This window comes from Melopsittacus undulatus, chromosome 15, assembly GCF_012275295.1.
Source record: "Melopsittacus undulatus isolate bMelUnd1 chromosome 15, bMelUnd1.mat.Z, whole genome shotgun sequence".
In the NCBI taxonomy this organism is placed as follows: Eukaryota; Metazoa; Chordata; class Aves; order Psittaciformes; family Psittaculidae; genus Melopsittacus; species Melopsittacus undulatus.
In genome coordinates, this window is record NC_047541.1 from 4,762,108 (window position 1) to 4,774,438 (window position 12,331).

Sequence of the window (12,331 nt, forward strand, 5' to 3'; positions counted from 1 at the left end):
AGGCCTTGGGGCAGCTTCCAGTGTCTGAAGGGGGCTACAAGGATGCTGGAGAGGGGCTCTGAATCAGGGACTGCAATTATAGGACAAGGGGTGATGGGTTCAAACTGAAACAGGGCGAGTTCAGATTAGATATAAGGAGATACAAGATAATAGATATAAGGGTTGGAACTGGATGAGCTTTAAGATCCCTTCCAACACAAACCATTTCATGATTCTATGATTTGGGAGTTTATAATAAAATTCTACATTGGTATCTGTCAGCAATGTTTTAAATAACACACACATACATACGCACCTGAAGCAAACAGTGAAACCCAAAGAGGGATTTTTTTCCTGCTTATATCCCACCTGGAGTGTACAGAAAGCAGCTATAAAACATATTCACATTCCATGAAAGGATGATCTGGAAATCGTTGGTAAAGTTTGTAAAGATTCTATCAGCTGCTATGTAAATCTGGGGAAGAAAACAAGCCAGGTGCATTATGGAGCAGGAGAAGTGGCTTTCTGAATGAAGTTTTAATGTAGCCTTTTCAAACTTACATTTTCATTTATCCTTTTAAAAGATGGGTTGCTCCTCACAGGTGTGAACTGACTCTTGAGAGATGCTTCTTGTCAAACACCCAACACGAAAGATACCAGCTAATCCGAAATCTAATGAAAACATTCATGGATCATAACAAGGAACAAAAGTGAATGATCCCAGTGAATACTCTAAGACCCCTACAACAGTTAAAATTAGGCTCAAACAGAGATTGTCCAGCTACATTCTTCGTAACAGCCACACTTACAACCTTAGTGAAGTCAGTTAGAATATGGCCAAACCAAAGCATTTTCCTTTGGAAAACTTCCTGGTTTTACATTGGCACCAAACAAACTGTCCTGGGTTCAACAGTTGTAGTCATTCTTCTCCTTCTTAATAGCTGGTGTAGTGTCATGGGTTTGACTTTAGCCTGAGAACAACACTGATAACACCGATGGTTTTAGTTGTTGCTCAGTACTGTTTACTCCCATCAAGGACTTTTAGTCTCCTGCTCTGCCAGTGAGGAGGAGCACAAGAAGCTGGGAGGAGACAGTGACAGGACACCTGGCCCAAACTATTCCATACCACAGCGGGTCATGACCAGTATGTAAACTGGGGGCAGCTACCCAGAAGGCCCAGACTGCTGCTTGGGTTAGGATGGGTAACAGATGGCAGGTGCTGAGCAATTGTATTCTCTTCCCTTGTTATCTCCCTTATCATCATTATTATTGGTGGTAGCAGTAGTGGTTTGTGTTATACCTTAGTTACTGGGCTGTTGTTATGTCCATCCGTGGAAGTTGTATTCTTTCAATTCTCTTCCCCATCCCTCCAGGAGCTGGGGGGACCAAAAGTGGGAAGCAAACAGCTTCATGGTTCTGAGTTACCGGCTGGGCTTAAACCACAACAGTTCTTTTTGGTGCCCAACATGGGGCACGAAGGGTTGAGATAACGGCAGATCTGACCAAAGTGTGTCTAATCTGCTTTCAAAGCACTACACACCATTCTTTCCTTTTCACACACACCCTGAGCATTCCGAAGTTCACCTCCCAGATGGCAGGAAACACTGGTACTGAAACTAAAAACCAAACAGGTTAACATGTCGCTAAATACTTGTTTAGTCTTCAGGTGATAAATATTTCTCAGGTACCAAAATCCACAGGGATTTAACATGCGTTTCTCTAAGAAGCAAGAATTCTGGAGCCGCTTTTAAGAACCTAACACCTTGCCATCAAAGTTATTTTTAGCCAAACTGATTATCTCAACCTGACAAAGCTGTTAGAACACCCCCTTTCATCCTTGTGTCTCCAGAGCAACTTATGGGAGTAAGTATATCTCTGTCATCCTTTTCTACAACTGGATTCTGGGGCCACGGCTGGGGAACCGCTACCATGTCCATGTATTGCTGAACTACAGGTTTGAATGGCACATGTGATGTCACACCAGCAAACTTCTGTAAGATGCTTTTCCACCTGCTTTATACCACTTTATGCTTACTAGGAAAGATGAAGCAAAACCATATCTGAAGTACCACAGGACCACTATGGAGATCTAAGGCTGCAGCTGAGTAAGTGTCCTTCCATCCAACAGACAACCTCAGGGACAGTGAAGCATTTCATTTTCCTCTGAAATCCATAGGAAGCCTGACTCCAAACTTCTTGTGGTCACAGTTTAATGAATTAATGGCAGAAATAGGCGAAACTCTCTGTTGTCTGACTCCTGAAGAGTTATAATGGATATGCTAAATCAATGCTTTTCACCTGCAACCAGCAAGGGACGAGATGTCAACAGGCAAAAGCACTGGGCACATCAGGAAGGGAACGGAGGGGCAGCAACTGCAGCTTCTTCATCAGCAAAAGAAACTGACGTGACAAGAGGATGAATGATGCATTGATCAGTAGCTTGCACTAAACTATTGACTCAAGCAGGGACTTCAAGCCAAAGAAACTGACGTGACAAGAGGATGAATGAGTCACTGATCAGTAGTTTGTGCTGAACTCTTGCTACAGCCGGTGGCTTCAAGCCACATCAACAGGACGTGCTCAGAGTTTTATCCTTGAAACCATAGGTTAAAAGGCAGGAGCTGCTGAGCCATATTCTCAGCTGTTGACTCGGAGATGGCACTATGAACTCCAGAACTACACATGTGTAACCAAGACAGAGCACAAGTATATCCAGTGGATAACAGCAGTTAAATGCCATAACCATCACTTGACACTAGCATCTAAATAGATTCTAACTGTAAGTCTGATGGTAGTTAATACTGTGTTTTATCAAAAAGCAGGATGATAACACAGGGAAGCATATACACATTCACCAAAGTGATTCCAGTAAACATGGCAGCATTGGTTTATCAGCTTAAACAATCAGCACTTCATGAACTGCATTTAACAACTGGGTAGCAAAGTTTCTTGCCAGGTAAAATCAGATTGCAAAAGTCACCATCAGCTTAAACACGATTAACTTTCGGTGCCGCTGCTGGTAAAAGCAAATCCAATTTACTAAATAGTTTAAAGGGCAGCTTTTAATTGTTTTTGCACACTTCCAAAGCATGTAACACCGGAGAGACAAAAACTGTGCTGTGCTGGTCTTCTCTGGACTCCAGCAACACAGAAAACCACTCAAAACACAGAAAGGCTTCTTAATACCTGAACATCAAGCCCACCCTAATAACATATTGCAGAAGCCCCCATGATGTTAGATGGAATCTTTAAAGGGAGGAAAACCACATAGCTGCATCACGTATGATCTGCAACCAAAGACTAACCTGGAGCATTCCTTTCACACTGCCATTACTCCAGTACTTCCCATTTCTAAAACAATCTCTAGGGAACAAACATACAGCAAACAAATAAACTCTGCTGAGTAAGACTTACACCTTTTACCTGGTTTTACACACTTATGAACCCTCCCACATAGACTACGCAACAGTCTGAAGTGTTTCACACAGCAGAAATTGAGGCAATGCAGAAACACAGCAAGTCCCCATCAGAAGCAGAGGTAGGATCCAACTGAGCAGCTCACAGCGGTGTCAATGGAGTGACAACTTCACTGCCTTCCTACACTTTCTACCCAACACAATGATTAAACATGACAACTTCCAGATTCCCAACTCTAACTGTAAAGCATCAATGTGTTTTCAGCTAAAGCATGGATTAAAAACCACACCAACAAACCCAAATCAAACAAAACCCCCAGAATTCATGCTGAACAGAAACAGTTTCGACCAGGCTGGCTCAGAATTGCTCCATGCCTGCTGACCTGCAGCATTATATCCTCAGGTTATGAGGTTCTCCACATTCTGGTTGGCTGGAAGACTCCATCTGCATAACAATAACTAAACCAAATGGCTTCTCCTGAGCGTCCTCAGTATGCATATACCCGTTCTCGCATTAGCTAACAGCACAGCCAGCCAGTGCAAAGGATTAGCATCAGAATGGAAATCACTCCAGAAATCCACGGGCTCCCACTGACCAGACTCAGTGACCCAGACACCAAACTGACTTCTCTTCCCAAGGAAAACAGTGGTGGGCTTTAAAAGCTGATGGATGTTTCAGTTGATCTATTTCATGGTAAGGTAACACATCCACCAGACCCAAGCAGGGAAACTGACAGCTTCCACTGTGACAGGCACAGACATGGCATGTGCTCATCCTCAAGTTCAAACCCATGTAGGAAAATCTGGTGGAGGAGAATGGGTCTGTCAGGCCCCTTACTGGCTCAGCCTTACCATGTTCACCATCAAATCCCCCCATCAGGAAGCTCATAGGCTCTGCTTGTAGAAGATGCTGCTGCAGGCCACTGAAACCCAGCGTGAAACCACAGTGATCCCAGATCCTGGAACTGGGGAGGGAACTGGCCCTGCATGAGCACACGCAACCTGATAGAAGCCACCCACATTTACAGTGCCACGAGAGCAATTAATCCAGGGGTTTGCAAGTAAAATGTACTCATTTTCCTGCAGCTCTTTACAGCCTCTTCTCTCTCTGCCCCAACCCTGTAATCAGCCAAAACGGTATTGAGCCAAGAGCTATGAGACAACAGCTCCTGCCTTGGTCCCAGCCACTGGAATCACACAGAACTACACAGATAAGGATATTGGGAGAGGAAGTGCAAATGAACACAATCCTGAAGAAGCCAACATCTTCCCTGTACTTGTGGAGAGGAGGATGCAAAGGCCAAGGGAAAACCATCCCATTTTTTGTCTCCTATACAAACTCTTCCAGCCATAACAATGAAAAACATCACTTATTTTTGGAAATACATAGAATGGGTTCCTGCAGAGCACATGGAATTCTTGTACAAACATATGACAGTAGTTGACGTGTTTGGTTTCAAACGGGGGAAGTTGACTGGAATCATCCCCATAGCTGGTCTGACACCTCAGGCAAAACAATGCATTCAAACAGCAAAATGACATTTCCTTTTCAGAAGCCCACAAAAGAAACAGAAGCCCAAGGGAAAATGGCCAAAGCAGCACTATTCCCTATGTGGTCAGGTTCCCCCTTGATTCAAGGACATCATCTTTTCCCTCACTTTCCATCACAGAAAAAGACTCTTCAGAACTGGGATGCTGATAGTTCACAGCCCATCAACAAGTGGCACAAAAGGGCTGCAACATCCCAGCTACAAACCACATGGAAAGGCCACAAGGCCAAACAATTCCCCCAGGGATATTTCTGCTGCCCTGCCTCCAAAGCTCTTTGTTCCTCTGCAAACCTGACCTATATACTTGAAACAAATCCCAGGTTATGACCACAAGCTGAAAGACTGACTACTAATTTGCTTCTGGCAATGGGGTACCATCTCTATACCTTATGCATGGTATCAATACCACGTTAACCCTTTCAGGTCCGTTCTTTCCCCATGAAAATAAATCAGTGCAAGCAGAACTATCTGCTTGCTCTTCACCATGAGGAATACGTAATAATTCACTTACCAGTTGAAATAAATTGCTCACTCAAGGCTAACCTAATTTTACAAAGCTGGAATGAAAAGACATCTGTGCAGCTGGGAAGATACCGCACAGTTCTGAACGAGCACATGCACTGAATTTGTCCCTCTCATGCAGAAAAAGGTATCTAAACCCATGCTCCAACCTCAAAACAGATACACTTTAAAGAGCCTTGGAAACTTATTCTGTTCCATGTCAAAGAGGAATGTCTGGTCACCTATGGATAACGCACTTGAGGTTTATAGCATGTTTTAAGCTTCTGTCCTCCTGCCTTTCCACTTATTCCTCTAAATCCCAGTCTGACCAAAGCCAGCATCAACCAACACCACAAATTGGACACCCAAGTCCAAGCCTCTGTCCAAAGTGCTGTTTTCTGCACGGTCTTGTGTGCAAAGTACAGAGGGGCAACATAAAATGACTCGTTCTCATCACCTTAACATCCCACAGCCATCGGGCCGGTCCAGACGGAGGTATGAGACACGTTCTCGGAGGAGAAGCAGTTTGAGGATGGCAAATAGGAATACACACGGAACTGAGGTTAATTCAGCTGCTTCTCAAGTTGAAGCCATTGCTCTCCCAGAGCCCAAACGCGTTACGGATCCCTCCTCACCAGGACCCTTCCATCCCCTCCCCACTGCAAGCTGGTGGGAGACAACCAACATCCTGCACATCCACACACATCACCCGCAGAGCATCCTCGCTGCCCCACCGACCTTCACCGCACCGCACAAGCTCTAACAAGGCATTAAAAGAGCCTTGTTTGAATCCACCACAAAGGACAATGGAGAAGGAGGCCAAGCACAAAGCCGGTCGGCAGCTGCACGCTGGCCGGGGCGCACAACGACGATTCCCTCACGCCTCGTAAGCACGGGAGGCTGAATCCCGATTATCCCTTCGTTCCCTACAGCGACAGGGAATTGATCCACCTCAGGGAGCTTCCCTGGAGGATGGGGACTGGGGAAAAAACAGGGAAAAGGGCGGGGGGGGGAGGGGGGGGCAGCCAAACCACAATAATAATAACAATTAAACCCAACGTGACGGTTTAGGTCATTTATCGCCTCATTCCTTCCTCACCACCACGGCCCATCCCTCGGCCGGAACCATCGGGAGGCTGCGGCGCGCACCCCCTCACCTCACCCATCCCCACCGCCGCCGGCCCTCAGGGTCACCCTCGCGATACTGAGGCCGCTATCGCGACATTAACCCCCCCCCCCCGCACAACACACCCTTATCCCCACGCTCACCTCGCTCCACCACAGCGGGGGGGGCTCCAACCACCCCCTACCAGCCTTGGTCCGCAGGCATGGCCGCCGCAGGGAAGCAGACGACGGGGACCGGCTCCTCCGCCGCCCGGTGCAGGGCACACCGGGGTCCGGCTCACCCCGGCCCGGCCCGCACGCACGCTGCCCGGCTCAGAGAAAGGGCTGCGGGGCCCATGCGCGCTGCTGCCGCTCGCTGGCTCCACCCCGGCGCCGTGGTGATGGTTGGGAGCGCTTTGTGAGTGGGGAGAGCGGGGAGGGGGTGTGGGTGGCCATAGAGGGGATGTGAGTGGCCATAGAGGGGGTGTGAGTGGCCATAGAGGGGGTGTGGGTGGCCATAGAGGGGGTGTGGGTGGCCATAGAGGGGATGTGAGTGGCCATAGAGGGGCCTCGGGGGTGCTGGGGGTGGCGATGGGGCTGTGCGGTGCCTTGGAGCCGGGCTGGTCCGGGGGGAGCAGTCGGAACCTTGCCAGCGAGGTCCTGGAGGTTGCTTGGTGCTTTGATTGAGTTACTACGAGCGTTAATGGGGTGGCTGCGCTCGGCGTCCATTGTGTCAGTAAAGGATGCTTTACCTCGGACACAGGGCGTGTGTGTATGGACACGCCGTTTGACAATACAAAGCCTTCCCTCCTGCTTGAGCTTCAGCTGTTTTCAACCCAGGCTCGTGATGGTGTTGGGTTTTATCAGCAAAAAAAGTCAATTCGAACTTTTAAGTGGGATTTAAGTGTTAACCACAAAGCCCCTGGTTGAACGAAGGGACCTGCAGTGCTGCAGCATAGGAGCGTTTTGATAGGGACTTTACCCCTGTGATGTGTTTCAGTAGGTGACCCAGTGTGCTTTATAGGTGAGGAGGAAGGGTTGTGCCATCATTTGCACATTCACAAAGACACAACTTGGTTTTACTGTAGGCAATGTGGAAAATCCCCCCTGACAACTACACCATTTCATGACCATAGAGGTTAAAACTCTCATTGCAGGTGTACATCTCATCATCACATCAACCGGACTGGAAAAGACCTGAAGATCATTGAGTCCAACCATCAGACCAACACAGCCTCAGTCACCATTAAACCATGTCTCCAAGTGCCACATTTATGTGTCTTTTAGCTGTTTCCAGCGACCACTGCCATAGGCAGCCTGTTCTGTTCTCCAACCGAAACATTCCTGGCCCAACTTGAGGCTGTCTCCTCTTGTCCTGCCCCTTGTCCTGGCTCCATCCTCCTTTATCCTTCGATGCCTTTGGCGTGGGCTCAGAGGAACAGTGACTATTCCACAAGCTGGATTTGATGTTTTTTGGTTGTCACTTCCACCTGTGAGACACTGTAAGTGTAGTGTGTAATCTACATGAAGACTCTGGTGGCACCAGCTATGCCGAGTGGTTAAATAGCACTGTTTGCTAATGCATTGGGTGACTAAAGCAAGCTGGAAGCAGGCACAAGTTTGAGCTTTAGAAGATTTGAAGACTCTTTAGTTGTGGCAATGAACATTTTCTGAGCCTGTTGTGAGTAACTGATGGTAACTGTAAATGTGCAGACAATAGCTCTGAGACATGCGAACTGTTTTGTGTCAGCATATGCTGTGCCAGATGCCAACACACAGAACCGGAGTTGGGAACATTGGTGGGGATGGGGCTCCACGTGTCAGGAGACAGTAAATCATAGAATCATAGAACAGTTAGGGTTGGAAAGGACCTTAAGATCATCCAGTTCCAACCCCCCTGCCATGGGGTTGGAACCTCACACTAAACCAGGTCACCCAAGGCTTAATCCAACCTGGCCTTGAACACTGCCAGGGATGGAGCATTCACAACCTCCCTGGGCAGCCCATTCCAGTGCCTCACCACCCTAACAGGAAAGAATTTCTTCCTTATATCCAATCTAAACTTCCCCTGTTTAAGTTTTAACCCATTACCCCTTGTCCTATCACTACAGTCCCTAATGAATAGTCCATCCCCAGCATTCCTATAGTTCTTTCTTTCTTTCTTTCTTTCTTTCCTTCTTTCTTTCCTTCTTTCTTTCCTTCTTTCTTTCCTTCTTTCTTTCCTTCTTTCTTTCTTTCTTTCTTTCTTTTCAGCAGAAGGCTGCTCTGAGGTCTCCACGCAGCCTTCTCTAGGCTCAACAGCCCCAACTTTCTCAGTCTATCTCCATACAGGAGCTGCTCCAGCCCCTGATCATCCTCGTGGCCTCCTCTGGACTTGTTCCAACAGCTCCATGTCCTTTTTATGTTGAGGACACCAGAACTGCACACAATGCTCCAGGTGAGGCCTCATGAGAGCAGAGTAGAGGGGCAGGATCACCTCCTTTGACCATCATGAAGATGATGCACCGTGTCCCCTAAAATGGGGAGCAGTGTAGTTGTGTGGGCTAATAAAAGAGGATGCAGAAAATACATCAATTACAGTGCTGACAGGGCAAAAGCATGGGGTTTACTGTGCTGGTGTGTGCTACAGCCTACTGCTCTAATCCTGTCAAACCTGTCAAGTTCATTAGGATGGGCCAGGACCACACTCGCTGCTGATAAAACCTTGGGGCACCAGCTTGCTGGCTCCATGTAGTGATGTGTGAGGAGGCGATCCCTATCTACCCATCACTGATGTGAGCGACTTTGAAATCCCTGGATGAAAGATACCCAGAGCATCCCCAAGTATGAGCCTTTCCCTGTTCATTAGATGCCATCAGCTCTTCTGAGATATTAATTCTTCCTTATTTTGGCTGTGTGTCACTGCGTGATCTTCGCAGGGCTGGTTTGTTGCTCTTCCCAAGCAGAGGCATTCTGCCTCTCTTAACTGAAAACAAATGGTGGGCTGCAGATGGGAATGCAGCTTGGGAAAACTGGAGATCAAAGAAAGGTCTTGACTCGGTGCTGCATTTCCCCTTTAACTGCCTCCCACCAGGCTTGTGGCTTGTGATTTGAAGCTGCTGCCTTGGCTTTCTGTCTCAACAGCTTTGCTTAGAAAAGGAAAGGATAAAAGGAGAATGTTTTCCCTGTTCCCTGTTTCTTGTTCCTCCCTCCTTGCTCTTGTTGATGTTCTGGAAAACTTTAATGGCTCTTCAGGAAATGCTTCAACCTGAATGAAAAGTACTGAGCCCTCCTATCCAGTTCACCCAAACAGGAAAGGAGTGATGTGAATTGCTTCAGCCTTTGCCAGTTAGAGGTTACTGCTGTGTGCCGCAGGGCTTGTCTGCCCTTTCCATGTGGGATCTGAAGGTCACTCGGCCCTGATCACCTCAGCAGGCAGTGCTTTCAGGGAAAGAAAACTTTCCCAAAGGATGAGAAGGAGGAATTATGGCCATTGTGGCAATTATGGAAGTGGCAGCTCCTCCAGACCCGAGTTTTTGCTTTCAAACTGGTGCATATTTATTTGTCATCAAGAGTAGGGTTGTTTTGCTCCTGAGTGAAGACTTTTGGATCCACAGGGCTTGTTCCATGTGTTCTGTTGTTTCTCTGCTTTTTTCCACTAAGGAAAAGTGGATAAGGGGATTTTGCCTGGCTTCAAACAGTTAACGTTTTGGAGGCCCTTTTTGGTCCAGGAATGCTAAGGGAAAGCTGCCTCAGATGCTGAGAGGAGCTGTAGAGAGCAGCGATGTTGATAGCGAGTCCTGAGTTCTGTTATCTGTCAGCTGTGCTTTGAGGAGATGCTCCTGGGAGATAACACTGTATCTTTCCTTCACGTTCTGCTTGTGGTAAATGTTGTTCTTGGAGTGAAATGATAAATGTCTCAGACAATCGGCTGCATTTGGAGGTTTCTGATGAGCTTTAGGTGTTTGCTTTGAGAAGATGCCGATGCCGTTGCCAAACAGTACTAGGCTGTGTTCACAAAGTAAACTGGGACCCCAACAAGGAAGTGTGAAAGGAAGGAAACAAGATGGGGAAAAGGAAGAGTGAGAGACAATGTACTTCTGTTCCTGAAAGCTGCTTTGCATTCCTATAGAACCTTTCCTCCCAGTATTGCAGGGCACATCACAAGCATTAGTCATGCCTCATGCTAGACTTGGGACACGACTGAGGCAATTCCTGCCACCATTTAGAGATTAAGTTTCCTGGATAGATATAATCCAGGGAGAAAGGTGAACCCTTTCTGGGGCAGGGAGCCACATGATTGTGTAGTTTCTTATATAGGGATGTTGCATTTGGGCTGGTGCTTCAGGGGGTTGCAGCAGAGGAAGATTATCTCATTTATCAGAATCTTTACAAAGCAAGTGTTTGACACCAAGAAAAAAGCATCATAAAAATGCGAACAGTTTCATTAATTTCAGCTTTAGTATCATAGAATCATAGAAAGGACTTTAAGACCATCCAGTTCCAAACCATTGCTACAGGCAGGGACACCTCACACTAAACCATGGCACCCAAGGCTTCATCCAACCTGGCCTTGAACACTGCCAGGGATGGAGCATTCACAACCTCCATGGGCAACCCATTCCAGTGCCTCACCACCCTCACAGTAAAGAACTTCTTCCTTATATCCAGCCTGAGCTTCCCCTCTTTCAGTTTGACCCCATCACCCCTTGTCCTATTGCTATAGTCTCTGATGAACTGTCCCTCTCCAGCATCCCTATAGCCCCCTTCAGACCTTGGAAGGCTGCTCTGAGGTCTTAGCTGCTCTGAGGTTTTAGCTTAATCTTCATTTTGGTTGCTTACTGCAGTAATTCAGTTAGGATTGAGATGCCAAGTGTGGTATCTTGTCTCTGTTAAAGCTGATGGCAGCATTGCTATTGACAACTGAAGGCAGGCTTTTTTCCCCAAGGTAGATGTTAGTGGTAAGAGTCTTCATCCAAGTAACTTCAATAGCAAACCTGGCATCTTTGAGAGGGCTCTGGGGGAGGAGAGATAAAGCCTCTGTCTTTACCAATATTCCTACTCATGTTTTCAGGAAATAAAGGTATCTTTTCCTGGCAATGGATATACAGGCTCAGTGGGGCTGATGGCTCAGCTGGTCACTCTGTGTCTGTTTCCAAATGCATGTATTGTATTCAGACATCTCCTTTTCAGCACAGATAGGAGATTGGGTTTCTCCTTATTTTATGGCTTGACTTTTTCATCTATTTTGTTTTTTAGCATCTTTAGGTGTCAGAATCCTCCTGACTCCTATAGGACATACCCAACATTTCTGTGTCTGTGCACAACACTGTAAATCCACACCAATTCTACACTCACAAAGATATACTGAGGTCAGATTTTAAAGGAACCATTCGTTCAGACTGCTTAGCAGAAAACCTGCCATCCTCTGAAATGATTTGGCTGAAGCAGCCATTGAAAACTCAAGATGCTTGCAAACACTGGTGTGAATTTGCAGTGTTCTGTAGCCTTTATCCAAAGAATTGGATGGTTTTCCACCCTTTTCAAATTCTTCCTGTTCTGGCACCTCTGTGGAAAACATTGTGTTTGGTTATAGGAGGCAATGAGGAAGATGAGAAGCTTTAACTGAATAAATTCATTTCTAAAGCCCTGAATGGTACCAAACCAGTGGGCACACATAGTCTCTGGGGCTATGTAAAGTTCAGCTCTGTTTAAATACAAGCAGAGCAGAATAGAACTTTCTATCCCAGCCTTTCTCTTTGATGGTGACATCCGCTCAGATGAGTGCAGATGGAATTCTGC

The 12,331-nt window shown here is 46.8% G+C and overlaps 1 protein-coding gene across 1 annotated transcript in view; it reads right to left on the reverse strand.

Annotated features, from left to right (window-relative positions):
* ARHGAP32 (Rho GTPase activating protein 32) overlaps window positions 1-6,890 on the reverse strand; it is a 167,824-nt gene extending 160,934 nt beyond the window's left edge. The window contains exon 1 of the mRNA XM_034069493.1: window positions 6,716-6,890. The gene's annotated coding sequence lies outside the window, so the exon portion shown is untranslated. The remainder of the gene's footprint in view (window positions 1-6,715) is intronic.
* Window positions 6,891-12,331: the final 5,441 nt, after the last annotated feature.